Genomic DNA, 20,877 nt, shown 5'->3' with positions numbered 1-20,877 from the left:
ATTTCTGTCCTCTCCTTGTCACTTGATATTTCACCAATTTTGCTAAACCTCTCCCTAAAACATTGTCACTGTCTCAAAAGTCCTTCGATGGATAATTCCACTGCCATCTTCCTCTCTTCTTTTTACAGGAGCAGGCAGACCAGCAGTGCTGCAAGTCAAGCTTCATTTTAAACAGCTGTGGAAGGAAGCGAGCCAGAGCCCTGGGAACTCCTGAAGCAGCTCCCTGTGAACTCAGCCCTGTGGCTCCCTATGGCAGGCACAGTTGGACCCAAAGGTTTTGCTGTAGCCCTAGAAGCCCTTGGTTACTACGAGTTCTATTTGTTAGTCTAAGGCCATGTCTGTACAACAGAATTACCTGAAGAGCTTTTGTAAAAATGATTCCTAAACTCTACCCTCCGGAGACTCTAGGGTACAGCCCTGGAGTACTTATTTAACAAGCATGCAGGTTCCTGAAGTTGAAGCTCTCATACACAAGAGGTGACAGAATACAGCCAATGAGCAGTTTTGAAACCAGCCAAAAGCACTACTACCTTACTGGAGTCTAACGCCGGAAGAAACATCCTTCATGGCAAACTAAAGCCAGTGTGGCTTGCAGAAGGCAGGCTCAGAAAACAGACAGTTGCAAGGATCTTTTCAGGGGAGATTTACACGTGGTTGTGTCCCTTGTACCAAGATCTGTCCGTCTGGTCTGAAGAAGGTCTCACACTGTCAGATGTGGCGGATGCTGCCTGATAAACAGCAATTTTGGAAGCTTTGCATCAATCTGACCTGTAAAGTGGACGAGTGTCCCACCATATATTTGCTTATTTTCTATCTGTGTTGTGGGCAAATTGGTGTTTGCAGTGGGGGTGGGGAGTTGAGCAGATTCTCATTGAAAAGTCACAGCACTGCTTTTTATGAGAGAAATTTTAATCTAAAACGCATTTCAAAACTACATAAGAATGTCAGGGAGACGAGAGAAGCTCGATAATTTGTCGATTGCATCCACCCAGAATACAATTATGAGAAAAATGAACTGTAATGATATAATAGATCTTTTTGTGTTACTTAAAGACCATAAAAGAGCAGAGTGACAAGCGTAAGGAGAATGTGGCCGTAAACTCATCTGAATTCGTTTCACGAGCATGTGCGGTAACGCTCACCCCATCTTCAGCCCCACCCTGAGACGGAGCCAGCCTGTGACAGAGGCTACTCTATTTCAGTTTGTCTTTTATGAGGTTGTTTCCCCTCCTGTTGTTCAAAACATGGGCAGCAGGCTGAACACACTGTAATGGGTATGTGACGGAAGCAAACTCTAGACAGTTGGACCTGGTGAGAGCGAGGCCACTGGGGGAGTGTCCTTGAAAGGTCCGTCATCGCCCTGGCCTGCTCCTTTCTCTTTCTCTCTACTTTTAGCTACCAAGGCCAGGAGCTTTGCTCCACTACCTCATTCTGCCGTGGCAGATCTGCCTCACCACACGCCTAGAAACAATGCAGCCAGCTGATTGTGGACTGAAATATTGGCAACTATAAGCCAAAAAAATCTTTCTTGCCTTTATATTGATTTTCTCAAGTATTTTGTCACAGTAACGGAAAACTGATGAGTACAAATGTTAAAAAATTTTTCTTGAGATTTACTAAACCCAGCATGTCTGGTGACATTCAGCTTATGTAATGTTTCTCTTTCATCTTTAATTCTGTGCATTAAGTACTAAAAAGCATGTACATTGCTGTCAGTGTAACCTGCAGAAAAATAGCATATCTGTCTAAAGAACTAAAGGAACTAGCCCCAAGAGGTTGAGGAACATTGCGATATTCTGGCTAAAGATGGGGCGGGGGGAGAGAAGAGGCATATGCCCTGAACCCTGAAGATCCCACCCAGAATTGAGCATTCCTGTCTACTGCCTCTACACATCCTCATAAAATCTCTTTTGTGTGCCTGAGTTCTCCAAGATGTTTTCTTCACGGATGACAGCACACGCCTTTCCCAAATTTTGCAAGGTACTGGCTTACTGCCCACCAGCTTTTGTTTCCTGAATATTGGATTTCCAGCAGTAAGCAGCCTGGGTCTGGTTATAGCACAGAGATCTTGATGTTTTGGGTGCAGATCCTACCCTCCAGGCTTTGATGATCAGTGTGACCTTCAGGAAGCCATGTAATGTCATCAGACTCTATTTTCTAAGAGCAGTGTAAAGATGAGAACTAATATAGGAAATCACATAGCACAGAGGCTGCCACATAGCAGGCACTAAAGCACCTAGTTACTTTTTAAAATTGTTATTATTACAGTTGTTGTTTTATTAAGGGGGTTTTGGGAAGAGAGATCCAGAAAGATCTAAGATTAAAGTTTTTGATGCAGGACAAAAAATAGCTTTACAGATGTATACTTAAATTTCCAAGGGTGATTTGAACCATTTGAAGTCCCATATCACTCATGTCGAGCCTGGAGACCTCCCAACCTGCACTCTGCATACCTGCTCTAAGTAGACTGTCCACCTGACCCCAATGGCATTTTCTAGAATAAAGTGATGCAAGATGTTGCTACCAGGGAATCATGCAAAGTATTTTTTCTGCTCTGACCCAATGGTGCACAAAGGGCCACTCCCATCGCCCCCAAACTGCGGTTTCTGCTGTGACTTTAATATAATCTCAAAATAAGGAAGCTGAGCAAAAAGGCACATGCCTGAAATCCCGTTCTTTAGAGGGTGGATGCAGGAGTATCACAAGTTTGAGCCCAGCCTCACAACCTAGCAAGACCCTGCTATAACATAAAATTAAAAAGGGGATGGGATGTAGTTCAGTGGAGGAGAACTTGCTTACTCAATTGCCAGTATTGAGGAAAGAGAGACAGCAGGAGAGAGGAGAGGGAGGGAGAGAAAGAGACAGAGACAGAGAGAGACAATGAATTTAATCCTCTCCATTAATAAACATCAGGGAAATTTTTCTTGATTTATTTACAGTCATTTCCCTGCTTGTTCGCAGATGGAATATGCTGTCATTTTTCTGCAGGAAATGGTGTCATGGATTTAAATTTCTAAAATAGATCTGATAGAGGAAATGTGGTTCCTCTGTTAATAACAATGAAAACTAGCTTGGCTGGAATCACAAAATTTGGAAAATTCCAGCTCCATCAGACTCCTCACTCAGATGCAGAACTAGCTACCTACAAAACAAAGTCATCCATCCAGCAAAACATTATCAGAAAGTAACTACCTAATTGTGCCTCACACATCCGAGGGTTGCATTCTATTTTGTTCTAATCATATTACTTAAGATTTTAGGAGCGTTCTGACTAGAAAGCTGACTTAATTACAGTACTAATAGAAATGATGAGCATTACATATGCTCATACACTGCTAAAACCTTTTTCAATTATATCTGAGGAAAAGTGTGATAGGCTAATGCCAAGCAGTTGAGCCTTTAATGACAGAAGGCCTCAAGCAATCTGCACACACTTTTATGATACACATTAAATATACATTCAAAGTGCTGCGGAGAAATTCAACAGAAGTGTTGACTCACGCTCTTTTGCCAGACCTGGAGTAATCCAGCTGTCAGTAAGCGTGTCTGCACTGACTTTGGTGCTGCAGTGAAAGCCAGATGAATATGCAGAAATAGTGAGGATTCTTTTTCATTCTTCTTTTTCTTTTGTTTTTAAATGTGAAAGTATTACACTTTATCACGCGTATGTCTTTAGGTAAGTTACTATTCTAGACAAGCTCTTCAAACAGAAATTGTTATCATCAGGAGTTAGGCCAGAGGATGAAATACAACTCACTTTCTCATATGTAATGAGCTTTAAGAGAATGACGAGACTAAGAAGACCATGGTTTTTGACGTATCTTGAAACTCTAGTTTACAATCTGCATTACTATATAGGGACTTAGCAAGAGTGCCAGCAGACCTGATTGGCTGGATTTAGAGGATTCTAAAGTAAGGGAAGGCGATAGATAACCCACAGCAGAATGCCGAGTTGTTGTACCATACTGGCAACCACGGAAGCAATAGTAGGGCCATAGAGTTGGCCAACAGCTGATACTTTTAAGAGTTCAAGAAGTTGGGGAGAGATTAACAACCCGCAAGGCTCAGAGAGGCGGCAGAATACTGCTGCTACACCTCGCTTACCATTTGCTCTTGCTCTTAATTTTGGGTCTTCTGCCTTGTTAAAGGCAGCTTTGGATATTCTTTCCCCTCCCTCTGGAATGTTATCCTCTAAGTCCCAAGACAAGATGACTAGCAAAGGGAATTACTTTGGAAGAGTACCTGAAAGAGACTCTGCCATGCTGGTTCTTAACTGGATGGCCGTCATGTCAGCTGACTTGTTTACTGGCCCTGAGCCTACCTGGGCCGGTGGAAAGTGAATTTAAGAGAGGTACCAAATTGGAGAAGCAGCCAGCTAGGGGAGCAAGGGTGCAAGAGCTCCCGTCAAGTGGGCCTAACTCCCTGTTAGGACCCTCTTTCATACTGCAGTCTGCAGGAAAAGGAGCTCAGGAAGAAAAAGCTCTTTGGGCTGCACCACCAGGGAGAAGCTGGGGGGCAGCTGGATGAAGAAGAGCTGACACACGATCTCCCATATCAGGGACCAAGGGACTAAGATTCCCCCAAGGAGTTCTGAAGAATCTTTGCTCTTAGGTACCACAAGGACTCTAATACCTACAGCAGGTTTGTGCTAGAGGGAGGCAGAAAAGATGAGGTTTACAAAGGATGTAGGACTGGTATTTTAAACTATAGGACCCTGAGTTTATTTTTAATTAATGAAAACAAAAACTAGGAGAACTCCACCAAAGAGATGTTCAATTAAAAAAGAAAAAAACTCTTCAGAGGATTTACCATGTGCCAGGCATTATTTTATGCATTTAGATGCAAATGAACAAAACAGACAATGATCCTTGCCTTCCTGTTACCAGGGAAGACAGGAGATTTAACACCACACATTAATAAGCTGAGCCAAGAAACATAAAACCAGTGAGCCTCTACCAGGTTCCAGCTCCTCGATACATCAGATTGACCACATTTCAGGAATTAAACAATTTATTTCTGAAGGTCCTACTGTGGTGCAAAACGCTGCCTTCTGCAAACAGGCCTGGATTGGAAGGGGTGGGTGATGTCTGGAGATCAACTGTGAAACCCAGTAAACCAAAAGCTTGGAGAGATGCTACAGATCCTCAGAAGCAGCCGAAATGTACTACAGGGATTGAACAAGGACTTAAGTGCTGCAAATTATACCTAGACAAGCCATTTTGTGTTCTCTAAACAGATCCTCTTATAAGAAGATATTTGTACAGTAGGTCCACACGGAAAGCCAACTGATAAGTCTCCAGAAAGCCACTTTCCTTTCTCCTTCCTCTTTTTCATCTCCCTTTTTAGATTCTCCCTTGAATTTTCCTTCCCTGAGAAGGAATGTGTCTATTCAAGAGACAAAAAGGGCAGGAGACTCATGAAATCATGGAGCCCATTCAAGAGGACCAGGGACCTCTGGGGCCCAGAGTGGGGAAAGGCTCCGAATTCCACAGCAGAGTCTCCTGTCTGAAAAAGACCACTGGCATTCTCTTCAAGGTCCCTTGCTGGGCTGGGGTGGGGTGGGTCTGGTTTTCTTGTAAGATTGTGTTTGCTTTCTTTACTAATTCCATCCGAGGCACAGCTGTGCCTGGGTCCTGTTTTATGTCTTCAGGACACCACGGAGTGAGTCAGTGCAAAGTGTGCCTGCACCAACGCTGAGGAGCCCTGGGGTGTCCCTGATGAGCTTGGCTTATAGTTTTACTCAGTGGCCGACTATGACATCCAAACCCACCCAACAGCCTTCCGTAGTCCGCAGGGTGCCAACGGCCCAGTGAGGCTTCTGAGAACAAACCTAGGACTAGTAGCGCAAAATTCATCACCGGAAACAAAGGGCCCCTGGAGCTCAAAACGCTGTGGTGTGGTTTCTGTAAAACGCCTTTGCTGATAGACCAGTAAATTCTCTAAGCTGGCTTAGTCAAGACTGGCTAGTTCATTTTGACAACTAGAAGAAAAGTCAGGTCTAGGTTCAATCTTTTGCAGAACTCTGCGGCCCACTAAGCCCCATACCATTGCACCGGATGCAAATCTTCATCCTGGAGGAATTTAGTTTAACATGTAAGCCCCTTTCGTTGTTCTGTCTCCTAACTATTTTATCATCGAGAACCAAGAATAATAATAACAAAACAACCCTGGCAAATGCAGCTCCGGACAGGGTACTGGGTTGCGTGTAGATCTATGGGGCTGACATTAATAAAATTCCGCTTATCTCTAATACATTAAAACAGTATTTTATAGGAAAATTTCAGTGTGTGGTACAGAGAGGAGACACGCTGAACTCATTGACATTTAGCTAACGGAATTTTTAATAGAATTGAGCTGGCCTACGAAGGCAGAAAAACAGAAAGGAAATGCCAACCAGACAGCTCCCTAGAGAATAATTCATTTTGGTTTTACGTGGTATTAAATATCGTTCCCTCCACCAAGGTTGGAACCTCCATGGGTCTCAAAGCAAATTTTGCCCATCCAAAAGCTCTACCATTATGACCCCTAAGTCAATCCCAGGATCTAGGGCATTCTAACAAAAATAAGGTAGTTCCCCAGGAGTGTTACTGTTTATCCATTTCACTGTGCAGATGACAGGAGGGGCTTCCAGATCACAAAGACCAGTGGTTCGCCAAACAGTGTTTGGAGCCAAGGTCCTCTTGGCTGTGTGTAACTTGTGGCTGGATTTCACCTGGCCCACGGCTACCTCAGCTCCTGCTGGGACAGAAGCTTTGCAGCTCTTGACAGTAATTGCCTTCCCAGGGTGCAGCCCCAGAGCCGTGGGCAGTGGCTACTCTCCTGAGCAGTGGTGCACAGGCAGGGCAAGCTCTCCCACTCTCCCCAAAATGCCAGAGTCTACAGCGTCTTCTTCTCTGCTTCTTGGTCTAGATGACACTTCTTGCTTTTACATCCTCTTTGCAATTCTCATTTGCCTATTTATATTCCAAGTCTCTCTCCTCTTCCCATTTCCTTCCTCTAAAAGTGGCCATAAAAACATGGCTTAAGCTTTCACTTTGTTATAACGTTCTTTTAGATTTCTTTCCTCAAAATATCCCTCCCTCCCCTTTTTATTTTATCATTTATTGTATACTTTCATTCTTTAGGCCTAAATGAACACTAAAGTTAAATTGAACCTCCTGGATTCTTTCTGATGATGTTTTCCTTCACCTCCATAGATTCACAAGTTTCTGGTTTCACATCTGAGCCCATCCTTAAATTGTATTAAAGTGTATTCATGAAAACACTTTTACGGAACACTTCTAGAAGCCACTGAGGAGCCACCATTTAACGAAACAATCATTTGAGAAGGAGAAATAATCTCCTTCTAAATCAAAACAATAAAGAAGTACTTAATAAAGATAAGACAATAAGTAGGTAAACAATAAGGACATAACGTAATCCTAGATGGCAGGTGTCCCAAGGAAACCACTAGCACATTACGAGAGAATGAGCAGGAGGCCTGTCTGAGGTGGACATCAGGCAAGGCCTTGGTGCAAGGACAGGACCCTGAGCTGAGCCCTCCTGCCCAGCAGAAAGCTGGAAAAGAAAATTTCAGCGGCAGGAACAGCAAGCACAAAACAAAACAAAAGCCTTGAAGCAGGAAGGGGCTAAGATTTCTCAGGAACTTGGGACAAACATGACTGGAGTCTGATGCAAAGGAAGAAATGAAAGCAGGACAACGTTTCAGAGACAGCAGGACCAGAGCTTTCCAGATCTTTCTAAAGAACCTGGATTTTGTTCATGGCAGTAGTAAGAAGTCCATGAAAGGTTCCCAGGAGGGGACAGTATGACCTGAATTTTAAGACATTTTTCTTATTCATGATTCATGAGAAATGGGAACGCAAGACTTCTGGCTCCTAAGTCTGGAGCACTTATTGTAGAGTCTCAGGACCAAATTGCTATTAATGTCTTCAAAGCACACCAAACGCAGAGTCTAGCGCAGTGATGGTTCAGAGCTCTCAGTGATACGAACCGCCAGCTGCAGCACGGTTTGCACAGGTTTGGCACCACGGGTCTGCAGTCTGCCTTCAAAACGAGCAGCGCTCAAAAACTAAAAGCAAAACTACCCAGACAACAGGTGCCTGTATTCACTCAAAGCACATTATAGCCTCATAGCGGTACCATTGTGACATTATAGATCCACCTACTTCCTAAGCCGTGAGATGCAATTTTTCTACCTGCATGTTTGTGGAGGTATTTTCCCTTCCACACGAGTCTCCTCAGAAATTGGTAGTAAAAATTTAGGAAGCAAACCGTGCTCTCAAGTTTCCTGAAACATTTCCCTGGAATGATGAAGCTTTTACCTTCAAAAAGAAGCTAAAAACACTTCACACGAAGAGTGAGAAGAACGTAAGAGGTAAACAGTAGCCGCGCTGTGCATCTCTGGTGGCTGCATCGTCTGAAACGTAGGTGGTGAGAAGAAAGTAAACGAAAAGAAAGCCGATCTGCTCTGGCCAGCAGTCATGTCAGCTTCCCTTCCAGGCCTTTCATGCGATCAATCAAACACAAATGTATCAATTTACTGTCCGTCCGGGCTATCTCCACTCACCTACACCCTTCCCATACCCTGCTCTCCACCTCTCCGCCACTGTTCCTTTTTGTATTCTGTTACAAAGGCTAGACCTGAGGCTGCACAGTTGCCAGGCAGGAGCTCTGTCCATCAGCCCCATGCTTAGCCACTGTCGCTTACACAAGGTCTTTCCATAGTCTACCTCTGCCTGTCTTCCGACTTCTTTCCTCTCCAAATCCACCTCACACCACACCCTGGATGGGGGAGAGGGGGACTCTGGTGCCCTCAGAAAAGCTCTGGATTGGTTCTCTTAAATTTGTTTGCATTATTACTTTGAGACAAGGTCCCTAAGTCCTTAGGTTGGCTATGCACAGCTTGAGTTCCCTTATCTTCCACCTCAGCCTCCTAGAGAGATGAGATTACAGGAGCACAGCAACTGTAAGTGAGGTGATTTTCCTAGCTAGTCCCGACCAGATCTTCACTCTTAAAAGCACCAAGGGCTGTCATGAGAGATGTGCCAGGCTCAGAGGGGTCTGGCCCATCCAAAATTTCTCTCTAATTCCAAGATGGTATTTTCTAGCTATGGCCTCAGGCTTTTCTGAGACACCTTATGGACAGAATAATCAATTATATGAGAATGACGTGGCTTATTCTTGTTTTTCATGTGCTCACTGGAGCTAAAATACACCCAAACCCAAGCCGAGCTCTCTAACAGAGATACTGCTAAAGATCCAGAGCTTAAGAAGCAACACTAATGTCCTCCGAGAGCAGAAAGAGAATAAAAAGCCTTAATATCTTATTTGTAGATTTTAAGTACCTGGATAACATGATACAAAGAAACTGCATAGAAGCCAAGTTGAAGGGGGAAAGACGTGACAAAGGCTTATTTACAGTGCTTTACTTAAGAAGAAAAATGAAGTATCAATGTAATCTCATAATACCTAAAATTGAAAATAATGGATCGTAATGACTTTAAAAAATACTTTCTTCCAATTACAACTAATCATTCCTAAATCAAAGTGGTGCAAAATGGTCTTACAAAGGAATGACTGCTCGAGATGTCTGTTTATAAAAGCTGTCTATTTTAAAATCTGCCTTTCTCCCCCATCAACTTTTTTCTTAGACAAAGTCAAGTACTTTGTTGTGATGATAAAAAGATGCACAGTTACTTGAGCTTGCATAGGTCAGTTTCTCCACATTTTGTTCTGGCTTTAAAGCTAGGTCCCACAGATTTGTAATTAATATGAAATTTCTCAAGATTTAGATTATTTGGCCAAGTTACATTTTTATCCGGCACAAAACTTGATTTTCCCTCAGTACAACTGGAAGATTGTCCAAGCAAATCAACAGTCCTGAAGTCTATGAATCCACAGAACGAGATTTCTGGATGGTCATCAAGCTCTGTGCAATCATTTTGATTGGGGGGGGGTCCAAAGAAAAAATGCCAATACCTTTTATATAACAAGTATTGATATCCTGGGTTGGGGCGCTGCAGGGGGTGGGGAAGCAGGGAGACGAAGGGACAGGTTCTGGGGGTCCCTCAAGCAGTCCGTGATGGGATAAGAGTTCAATGGTGCGATGTAGCTAACCAAGACATTTCTAAGCCATTCTTCCCAGAACTCTGCCTGAAAAACCGTCCAAGTGGAAAGGACACTGAACTAGGAATAATTTAGACCTGAGCACTGAATTCATCTTGGTCCTGCCTCTAACCTATTAGTTTTGCCCTTCACAGCAGTTTTTGCGAGCCACTAAATGGCTTAAGCAGATGACGTACAAAAGCAAAACAGAACTGTGTCCAGGTACTATTAGGAAAAAGACATTAATGATGTCCCGGTTTTGTAATGCATTCTTAGCGCATGAACGACTGAGGACCAATTTGCAAAAAGAAACATGTAATTTATGTATACTCCCCTCAAACTCAAAAGGATATGAGGCAGAGGAGATGGAATTCGTTTTGCAGAGTCGACCCACTTGAACTCACAAGATACAGGAAATTTAATTTTGATACTCCTAAGGAGGCATATTTGTATAAATATTTTTTTATGAAATCTTATGTTGCTGAAAAAGTTTCCTTTTATAACATTAGATTTTAATCTGCTTTTAGGGTCCTTTCTCAACCACAATGGTAGCTTTACAAAAAGCCCAGGAATTGCACAGCAAGAGCCTGACGAAAAAAGTCACTGTGCGGTGCCAGTGGACAGCAGGCAGCAGGGACTGGGATGAGAAATTCCCTGCTGGCGGCTGGGACCAGCTTCCCCAGGTCTTTCTTAAATAATATCGGTATCGATTGGCCTTGCTCTTTGAAGTGAACAGACTACAGCTTGACAGGCTGAGCCCACAGGGAAAAGCAGAAACTCTTTGCTCCCTGAGTCAGTAGGTTTAGCTAACTCCAGACCTAAAATGATTCCCGTCCCTTGATGCGATTTGATTTTGTTTTGTAGTCACTTGAAAATAGGTGCAAGTGACCAGGCCGGGCTCTGGGTAGGTCTACCCTATCCGGTGTCTTTTCTGCTAATGAGATGGCCAGGCTGAGAAGGTCCCTTTCAGCCAGCCTGGCACTGTGTCTCTCTCCCTTGCATGATAAAAGCAGCAGGCACTGACTGATCACGAGATTATTTACCAAAACACACAACATTCAAGCACCGAAGTACTCTGAAGTACTTTAGAGGAAGGAAGCACCATGCCGAGTGCTGCAGAAGACAGGAGTTAGTGGGACAATCCTGGCCACCAAGCACCTTGGGCGGAGTCAGGGTCAGCGGGTGGCCATGCCTCAGAACACACCTGCTAGTCTCAGAGTTCTGCGTAACCTGCATCCCCTTTGTCATACTAAGCCTGGACTTTTGTATTTGCTTCAGAATCATGTCTGACTGCTATCAAATTTACAAAACTTCAGTTTAACCATGTACTAGTCCAATTATTTAAATCAAGCATGATCAAAAATTGCCTATTTTTGTTAATTTTTAAATAGGATAATATAGTAGCACACACAAAAAGGACAATTTCATCAAATTTATTCACAGGAAGAATTGACTGGTAGAAATGACAACGGCCCGAGTGACCCTCGAAATAGAACGGAAACAAAAACACCGCCCAAGCAACACATGGGGTAGACTGTTAAGTGGTTAAATTTATGAAGCGAAGAAATCTTTTACTCTCCTGGCCAAATAACTGTTTAAAAGAGATCCATACACTAAAGTATACTGAACTCTACACTTAAAAATAGTTGGTAAATGTTACGTTATGTGGCTTTTACCATAACTGAGAGAGAGACAAACAGAGAGAGACAGACAGACAGACAGAGAGACAGACAGACAGACAGACACAGTCACAGAGATGCAGAGAGAGGGGGGAGGGAGGGAAGAAGGGAAAGACAGCAATATTAAGTGAAGCAAATATCTGTGTTAAAAGCTGGCCAAATTTATGTTATCATTTATTTTCCACAAAAACTGCTTCTCAACTAGTACACGCAAATAAAGTCTCCTTCAGAGCATTCACACAATGAAAGGAGACGGAAGTGCGGGTGTGTAACGGGGGCCTACTGCCGGGTTTTTCTTTCATTCCTAGAACTGGTTAAGAATCCCATTGTTAGCTGGCTGTGGTACAGTCCGTGAGTCCTGACTTCCCAGTCACCATGTCCCTTCTATAATCTAAGACACTGCTGGTGTCCTTGGTAGTTGGGTGACAGAGAGTATTTCCTCTCTTGGTATTTAGTGTGGATGTTCGAAAAACAATAAAAACTAAAATTGTTTGATTTCCAACACCATAATTTTTTAAAAAGGAAATGAAAGAAAGACTGTAACAAATGGTAGTTTCACTAACCTTAAATTGGGACTGAGCTCAGATATTAGTAGCTCTTTGCTTGCATACCTTGAACCTTTACCAAGAATGTTAAGGTAAAATATATCCAATTTCTGTTCATTTTTTTAAAAAAAAAATTTTATTAGAAAATGTTTACAGGACGTAATGATTGCATTCACCATGGGGAGTAGGTACATGGATGGAACATATCTTCATTCTTCTTTATAAACCTTTCCCGGCTCTGTCTCCTCCCTCCATTTCATCTCTGTCTCCATGCACTTTCTGATGGACATCCGGATAAGGTAGCGCTCTGTTTGCAATCCCTCTGTCGTCAATTGGCTGGCAAGGGCAGGGAGTAAAATGCTCGGATAATAGCCACTCAGAAACTTGAAGGCCCCTGAAAGCGGCCTTGACAGCCCCCCACTTCCCTTCCAGGATGACACTGCTGGCACAGGGGCTGCCTCTCCAGGGATATGTGTATAGCTCATGTCTGGAAAAATAGCCTCAGACTTACAACCATCATTTCTAAATTTTTGAGTTCTCTTGTACAATAAAGAGCCACTGGGGAGCTGGAGGTACAACTCTCTAAGAACATAAGACTTACTTTTAATGCAAAGAGAGGAGGTTGTCTTAAATTGTTTTTTTCACAGATCTGTGCCACAGATATATTTTAACACAATAAATGCAAGCTCCACGAAGCCAGAATTTTATTGTTTGCTGGCTTTCCAATCCTTAGGCAGTAAAACAAACAAACAAACACCTCCTGCTGTCGGCTGGCTAACTTCAAACCAAGAAGCTGAGGTACCTGCTGGCACTGCCCAGCTATAATCACCTGCTTCCCTGCAATGCGAGGTGCTCTGAGCCCAGTGGCTCAAGTCTTCCACCAGGGGGAGCAGGGACGCTACCCCAGCATGGAGGATACTCGGTGCAAAATCAAGGTAGGTGCCTGAAGAGGAAGCCTGCACACACACACACACACACACACACACACACACACACACACACACAGAGGAACGCACGCACAGAACAGCAATGAAAACCAAAATGAAGAATATGTAGCATCAGTATAATCAATGAAATGTCTAGAAAGCCACACAGATCTTCCTGGATGCTGCTTACACATCCAGGCTTGGGAGGTGGAGGAATCTCTGGCGTCCACGGAGCTGCATCCCCTACAGCAGCCTGTCTCTGGGATACTCATGTGAATTAGCTTTGGCACAGCCCGGCTCCTCTGAGAAGCAGAGGGTGACCACAGCCAGGCCATGCTGATGCTCCCTGTTGCCATACTGGGTTCAACAGTTCTATTTGTGTCTCTGACTCTGGAGAAAGATCAGTTTGCTCTACGGGTTGTTTCTGGCCTGGCATGAGTAATTACGATGACTATTCCAAACTCTGGGCTGGAATTCTGCCTAAGGACAAATATTCCACAAAACCTCCATCCAATCATGTATGGCAAGAGAAATCTTATAGTCCACACCCACCCCTCAACCGCATCAGCCTGGGCAAAATGCAACTTAAAAAGGGCAAAGCATCAAAACGTACAGCAGATTCAAATGCAAACTTTTAGCCCCTTCTGAGTCTAGTAATGCAAAGCCGGGATGACCAGCTTTGCAGTGGACAGCAAGGAGCAGGAAAATTCAAAAGGACAGACGTAGTGACGCACTTTCCTAATGGGTCACCACCAGAGGTCACATCATCATAAGGTTGATTTGAAAGCCCCGTATCATGAACAGTGAAAGGTAATCCAAGAGATGATATCAGACACATAATAATTAGAAAAAAAAAAACAGACCCATCTCAAACTAAAGGAGCAAGACTTAAGTTTCATTTAGCTAATGAAGCTTGGGAAAGTAAATTATCCTTTCAAGACTGCTGAAACCGGCAATGACAACAAAAGACACTCTTCATTTCCTGAGCGGTTCCACTCTATCAAGTGCTATATGGAACCTGCTGATCCAGGGAGACCCAAACTAGGACACTCCTGGGAGCCCACGGCTGGAATACAAACGCTAAGCAGTCACAAATCGCAGCATTTCAAGGAGTGAACATGACCATATTTAAGGTTTATTTTAATGTAATGATCAGAGCAAGCAGAAAATCATATATAATTCCAGAAAGAAACAGAGTCAACATATTCAAATGAACAGTGAACTGTCCCTACCAGGCCAGATAACAGTTGGATTTTCTTCCATTGCCCAGTGCACTATGTCCAGCCTTTAGCAACACGATTAACAGAGATTTATTGATTCTTTTAATTTGCCAAAAAATCATCTATGAGTTTACCTAAGAAGAACTCAGGGGTCCAGACCCTTTCTGCAAAGCTACCATTGGAACACAGGATGACAATATGGGGCAGGTAGCTAATAAAAACTACACAGGCTCTAAAAGCTTTCCAAACACTGGGGGACCTTGCATATTAAAAAACAGTTTCCTACTCCAATATTGCTCTTCCAGGCAGGAAGATTTTCATGAAACCAGCTCGTACTTAGAAATAAAAACCCACCCAGGAGAGGAAGTGGCAGAGAAAACATTAACTTTTGGACAGAAAAAGACAGCCGGCCACACTCAGCAAGGCTGGGAAGAAGCAAGCGCAGTGGTGGAGGACTCTTTCCATGCATAATGGTAAACAATGGGCCTTGTCAGATTTTTCTTATTTTTCATTACAGGAAACATTAAGTGTCACAATACTTCAAGTGTGCGGCGTGGATGGAAAACCAGACAGCACAGTGACTTCACAACAATGGTAAATCAAATGCTCTGCCTAGCAGGAAAAGTGTCATTAGCTTGCAAAGTGATCCAGCTGATGTCATTCTGGAAACAGAGGTAATATGTCTATTTAAATTGATGAGGAAAACAATCGATTTTCTTTTCTGCTGTCTACCTTTAGAGGTCAGAAGGAATATATTTATGGTGCCTTTAAAGGAAATAGCATTCACTACACTCCAACAAAAGTAAGTTTCAAATGGAGCAAATATTTCCATTGGCAATGCATGAGAAACAGTTTGTCTTAAACATCAGGTTATGAGACTAACACGAGCCCAAATGGAGCTCTGCAGTAGAAACACTCCAGCTCCTGCTCCCTTGAGCAGCCTGGTCTTGCCCTAGCTGTGTGTCCAACTCAAGGTCAAGGAAAATGTCTGATGTCTCTTCCGCTGCCTAATAACTCTCAGTCTAACAATAGAATGTCCCCAAAGAGGTTATCTAGGCAATTTACTGGTCTCAATATTTTTCAATTGAAGCAACTATGTTCTGGGGAAGTTTTTATGTGTGTGCGTGTAGTGATCATGCACTAGTAAAGCTTATGCAAGATCTGCTATAAGGAAATTCAAGCAAAGATAATTTAAATAATTAATAAGTTCATTCAAATAATCATGTTCAGCTTTTCATGATAGAGATTAATGAATACTGATGAGAAACATGCTTCTGGTACAGTTTTTGAGTGTAAAAATAGATTATGACACATAGTAAAGTATAATATTTTTTAATGTGTATTTGGAGTTAATGTTCACAGGAAGACATGTGGAAAGACACCTAACAAGAGGTTAACAGGGTTATCTTTTCAGTTGTTACTGAAGAATAATTTATGTATAGTAAAATTCACTATTTTTGCATACAGTCTTGAGTTTTAAAAAATGCATGCATTCCTTTAAGCACAATGCAGTGGAAACACAGAGCTCTTCTGTCACTCCAGATTTTCCTTATGTCCCTCTGTAGTCCAAACCTCTCCCGCATCTACCTCGGTCACTGATGACCTGCTGTCCTTGGCAATGTGCCTGCTCTAGGGTATCACGGAGACAGCATCACACCGCAGACCGCCTTCTGATTGGCACCAGCTTTTCTCTAGCACATGCAATCACAGATCATGACAAGCTCTTTCCTCTTATTATCTTACCTTATTTCCTGATTTTTCATTATGAGTATCATTACTTTTGCAATTTCTAAAACCAAAAGTAAGAAATTAATTAATTGTGACAGGACATTGTGGGTAATAGCTAAAGCTACGAGGGCACGTGATGCCAAAGGATTTGTAGAGATTGTGATTATTTCACCAAAGAGCTAATTTTGGGAGGTAACAAAGAATTGGCTTGAATTAGGCAAAAATCACAGCCACGCTAATTACTAGTTGCATAACAGTGAGTAGGTAGGTTACTTATTATTTTCTAGCTTGAGAACAATTTTTTTGACCCTGGGATTTGAACCCAGGGCTTCCCAATCTAAGGAAGGCAAGCACTCTACCAGTGAGTCAGATCCTCAGCTAAATTCCTCATTGTTAAACCAGAGACAAAAATGGTTTGGAGGGATTGTGTAGGCAGGGTAGCCTCTGTAACTGTAACAGTTAGCACTCAAATTATGCTTATTCTTTCACTGGTCATTTGTATTATTAACATCATCACTCTGGCCGTGGGAGGCAGCTCCCTGGAAAGGGGTGCTCTAGGCTCAAAAGCTGTCAGGCAGGCAAGGGTTCCAGCCACAAAAGAGCAAGTGTGGGCAGAGGAAGTCACACAGGTGACACGGAACCACACCACAGGTCCACTGTGAAGATCTCTAAATTCAACTTTAGATACTTCTCCTTAGAAAACCTTAGCAAGTGGAAAGGCAAAGGCCAGCCACCTTACAGCTTTACAGCTGACAACTTACAACTCCACGTTTTCACTGCTTAGTGATCTTGTGGTAAAAACAAACATTTGCAATTATTTAACTCCCCCTTCCCAGCCCGTAGGAGTGCTCCAACCCTCCGACCTCTCTTCACCCCACTAACGTGGCAGGAATTTAGGGAAGAGGAAGGGAGCGTTTACAAAGCCAGGAGTCTGAATGAGAACATAACGAGTGAGCCCCGCACACAGAGACCGGGCAATCATTGACGTTCATCTCTGCGAGGTTTTTGGTTCAAAGACTCTGAAGTGAGAATAACTTAAAAAAAAAAAAAAAACCTTCTAGTCTATCATACATGCTAGGAAATAAGTAAATCTGTCTCTATGAAAAGTTCTCAAGTGTTTTGATCAAAATATAGCATCTTACCAGGGATTTAGCTCAGTGGCATAGGCGCCTGCCTGGAAAGCATGAGGTCATGAGTTCAAAACTCAGTATATATATATATATATATATATATATATATATATACACACACACACACACACACACACACACACACACACATATATATATATACATTAATAGCAACTCATTTAAATGTCATTTTGGGGACAAATTCCTAATTCAGATTTTATACTAAATGACAAGTGAATTAAAAACAGGTCTGTTTTCTTTGACCAAATATATGCATATATTAAAAGCAGAACTATTGGCTTTATCCATTTGCGCAAAGAATCCTAAAACTACATTACAGTGAAGTTCATTCATATATTTTTATATGTATGTCTCCATGTGTATGTATGTATACATATGTATATGACCCATGAATGCGTATGTGTTTAAAATGTTCATAGATCATGACTGTTGGGGAATTTTAGGGACTTAAGAATCATCTCCCATCTTTGGGTCCATTCTGTAAGATGCCTGCTGAACAACATGAGATTTGTTTGCCTAGAAAATCTTGTAATTCTCCCAACCTCCCAATGGTAATCATAGAACTTTGTCCAAAACTGGGGGGTCAATGCAATTTTTCAGAATAAAATGAATATTTTATTGCATATTAATATGATTGTCGTTTTTGCTCCCATAAGATAACAGTAGCTGCAGAAGCTAGATGATGACTCAAGAAAATGAATTTAACAGCATTCTAGCTGGACACAGTGGCACACATCTATAATCCCAGTACTGAGAAGGGGGAAGCAGGAGTCACAAGTTCAAGTCCTTCCTGGATGACAACTTAGTGAGACCCTTTCTCAAAATTAAACAAAATTGCTGGGGATTTAGATCCATGATAGAGTGCTTCTGGGTTTCTGAGTACTACCAAAACAAAACAAAACAAAACAATCCAAATTCTAATTTCCAACTCCCGTCAATTCCTGGCTCTTTTAAAAAACCCTGTTAAAAGTTTTCAGTGGACAGATCAAATAATTCATTGGGTCTGTGAGCCAACTCAAGCACCACGAAAGGAAGTTAAATGTCGATGTTACAAGATGAAACTTATTTTGGATAGGACAAATTTCTGAGGTTATAATGAGGAGTTCTTGAAGAGATTATTTGTCTGCCATATACTTATAGGTTAAGGAAGAACTTTCTGTACAGGTATTACTACCACGAAAGTCTTCTAAGGAATCCCAGCTCGCCTCTGAGTTACACTCCATTAAACGTCCTAAACGCAAGACAGCAATAACCTGGTATTTCAGAGAGCCTGGAACAATTTGGTATGTCTCTTCTTTTTCAGAGTATTAGAAATTTAAAAGTTAAGGAACAAATACGTGGCGTCCTTCAGTGCCCAGCTCAGACACAACTGGCAGCCACTGACCACCCGATGACAGCTTTGCTTATCTTTGCTCACCTCATCTTTATGTAAGGCTTACATTACTGAAAGTCATGCATATGTCGGGTCCTGAGGAAAATGCTCCTCAAGCTACCGCTGAAAAATGATTTTCCAACTCCAACGATAAAATTCAGAGACTTAAGGACAAAGTTTTTCAGTTCACTTTCTATTGACTCACTTGAACATAATCTGTTTTCTAACTGCTGAAGAGTTTGGAAAAACGTATCTCCAATGACCACAGATTCCAGAAAATTCCAAGTTGACCTAGGAGTTAACGGTAATCATGCCTCCAATACAGCCTAAAGCTAATCATCCGAGCCTCAGAAGCATTTGTGGAACACATAAAAGCCTGGAGCTTTACGATATTATTTCATTTAATTCTCATGGCCTAATGAAATCAGTATTTTAACATCCGAGGACTCAGAGGTCACACAGTGATGTTCTTGTCTACAAGCACAGCCAATAAGAGCTTGACCTGGAAAGACAACTCAGATATTCCAAACTTTGAGCCCCACATTTTCTCAGCTACATCATACGGCTATACTCCTCTGAGTTTTTCTACCTTTCTTCTTCCTGAGCTCAAATGATTGAATGCAACCAGTTTCTTTTCAAAATACAATCATTTTCTTAACCCTCATCTTCAAAATTAAACATTTCCCAAACTGAACTGAAAGTTACCAGTACTGTGTCTGATAAATCACTGTATAAAGCAAACTGGTAGAATTCTGATTCCAACTGCACTACTTGGAAAATCAAGAGGGAAAAGCTACCAGCAACTGTCGCCTGTGTATCTCCGCCTGTACCACACGACTGCTGCTGTTCTGACAGCCACTTTTTCCATCTCTCTTTGGGCTTTTTTAGAAACAGATGGGCTACTGACTGAGTTATCAGTTCCAATTTATGCAGCTGGAGCATCCCAGAATTGCAGAAATAGCAATCTTCTGAATAATTTCTCCTGCCACAAACAACTGCTGCTTCGCCTATAATAATCCCTTCCTGGGTCCAGAGAGCATTCTTCCCATTCCAAGAGTCATGGCTCAGTTTATTTTAAACCACAAATATATTTCTGTATTCAGCTAAAGAAATGCTTCAAACTTGTGGGCCACCTGATCTTCACTTGTCTTTCCTAAGGCAGATATACCAGATGATATTGGGGTTAAAGGACATTTTATCTTTAGCTGTCACATAAAGAAAACAAAGTGGGTGGCATAGGGGCTCTCCTCTCCTCTTCTTTGATGATGGAGAAGATGTAAGGTGTCACCATGGGGTGCCCAGGTTAGGTTCTCTCCTCTTAACTCCCCCAAAGGCAAATCTGCACAAACCACAAATCTCGTAGGCTCTATTTTGACCATAATGTCAAATGTCATGCATCCAGAAGCTTCCAGAGCTAAATGTTTGTTGCTAAATTCACTTGTTATCCAGAGGCCAGGAATTCAGTTTTTCAGATAATACCCCCCAGGAGCAAAGACTAGAACAATTGGCCAAATCAATAAATAATTTAAATGTATACTACAAACAAATCCTGTTATGCTCAGACTAAATTTCAATGATGACAAACCAGAATAACATGTAATTTTTCTACTTTTGAAGTCATGTCTTAGCAGTTTTACTGAGGATTGCACATAACAAAAAATTCACCCTTTTGAGAACTGGTAGTTTGGGGAATATTCGTAGAATTAGGAAGATGTTATCACCACCACCTAGTTTTAAAATATTTTCATCACCCCAAGTGAACCCATCAGCAGTCACTACTTACTCTTTCTCCCTCATCTCGGGCAACCACTAACCCCCTCCCTGTCTGTGTAGTTTAATACACTACGGACATTTCATATAAATGGACACTTGTAATATATGGTCTTTTTTCTTTCATTTTGCATGATGTTTTCAAGGTTTATCCATGTTATACCAGTTTTCACACTTAATTTTGATGACCGAATATTTCACTGTATGACATTCATCACTTATTAGTTGATAGACATTTGGTTTATTGCTACTTTTTGACTATTGTGAGTAATGCTTCTTTGAACACCATGCATGAATTTTTGTGTGGGGTGTATGAAAAACATCTCTATTTTTATGAAAACTGCAGGCTTCAGCATGGAAAGAAATGTCAGTTATTTCG

The 20,877-nt window shown here is 42.0% G+C and overlaps 1 protein-coding gene across 14 annotated transcripts in view; it reads right to left on the bottom strand.

Moving 5' to 3' along the window:
* Ncam1 (neural cell adhesion molecule 1) overlaps positions 1-20,877 on the bottom strand; it is a 287,828-nt gene that overhangs the window by 135,483 nt on the left and 131,468 nt on the right. The gene's annotated exons all lie outside the window — the stretch shown is intronic.

This window comes from Cavia porcellus, unplaced genomic scaffold, assembly GCF_034190915.1.
Source record: "Cavia porcellus strain 051 isolate PalLab524CR breed Dunkin Hartley unplaced genomic scaffold, mCavPor4.1 scaffold_9, whole genome shotgun sequence".
Classification (NCBI taxonomy): domain Eukaryota; kingdom Metazoa; phylum Chordata; class Mammalia; order Rodentia; family Caviidae; genus Cavia; species Cavia porcellus.
This window is presented reverse-complemented; position numbering and strand designations above follow the sequence as displayed.